This window comes from Vollenhovia emeryi, unplaced genomic scaffold, assembly GCF_000949405.1.
Source record: "Vollenhovia emeryi isolate VEMERY1.0 unplaced genomic scaffold, V.emery_V1.0 DF940309.1, whole genome shotgun sequence".
Taxonomy (NCBI): Eukaryota; Metazoa; Arthropoda; class Insecta; order Hymenoptera; family Formicidae; genus Vollenhovia; species Vollenhovia emeryi.
The window spans coordinates 5,302-6,497 of record NW_011966057.1 but is presented as its reverse complement, the minus strand read 5'-3'; positions in this window follow the sequence as shown (position 1 = coordinate 6,497).

The window sequence follows — 1,196 nt, the reverse complement described above, 5'->3', positions numbered from 1 at the left end:
GAGCAGGAGGAGAAGAGGAAAAAGGAGATCGAGATGGAGGAGAGAAAAACAGAAGAGGAGAGAAGGAGGAAGGAAGAACAGAGGAGGAGGGAGGAGAATGAAAGAAAGAGAAGAGACATGTTAAAGAACGAGGAGAGGAGAAGGAAAGACAGGTCGGAAGAGAGGGAAGAGAGAAGAAGGAAGCAAGAAGCAGAGGAGAAGCGGAAGAGAGAGAGAGGGACAGGAGAGAGGGAGAGCAGAGAGGGGGAAAAGGATCAGACGAAGGACACCGTAGGAAAGGCTAAGAGGGAAGCGGAGGAGACGGAATGGTGGAAGGGGGAAGAAGAGGAGCAGGAAAGAGAAGAATATGAGAGGGAAAGAGAGGAGAGAAGAAGGAGAAGGACGATATGGAGAGGGGTAGAAGGAGAGTGCAGGGAGGAAAGAGAGCGGAATATAAAGAAGGCAATCAGTGAGTGGCTAAGAAGGGAGGCAGAAGTAGAAAAGATTATAGAAAGACAGGGAGAGGGGGGGAGAGTGGTGGCGATTGTAGAGATGAAAGAGAGAGGAGATAGGAATGAAACATTAGAAGGTTGGGAGTGGATAAGGAAAAAGTGGAAAATAATTGTAGATGAGGACCTTAGTATGGAGGAGAGGAGAACAAGATGGAGGATGATGGAGAGAGCAAGGTTAGAAAGGGAAAAGGGGAGGGAGGTATGGGTGGAGAATAAGACGATGTGGGTGGATGGAAAGGAATGGAGGTGGAGAGGGGGGAAAGGGAAGGGAAGAGAAACGAAGAAGAGACCAGCGAGTAGAGTATAGCGTACTAATTTGGAATTTGATTATAGGGAGGAGGAAGGAGCTGGAGGTGAAGGAAGGAGGAGGCAAGGGAGAAAGGTGGAGCAAAAAGGAAGGAAAGCAAGAGAGGATGACAGGTGGAATCAGGAAGGAAAGAGGAAAACAGGAAGGATGGAGAGAAGAAGGATGACAGAAAGAGGATAGAGCGGAAGAAAGAAAGAGAAACGGAGGAGGGAGGGGTATGGAGAGGGGGTGGGACGAAGGGAGGGAGGGAAAAAAAAGTGTGTAAGGGTCGCTCATGGCCAAGTCGCGGTAGGGGGAATGGAACGGACATGTAAAGGGTTCGGGAACGCTCCCTTAAAAAAGCGCCAATGTATTTCTTAGGAAATAAACCAATACATACATATAAATGATTTACATAC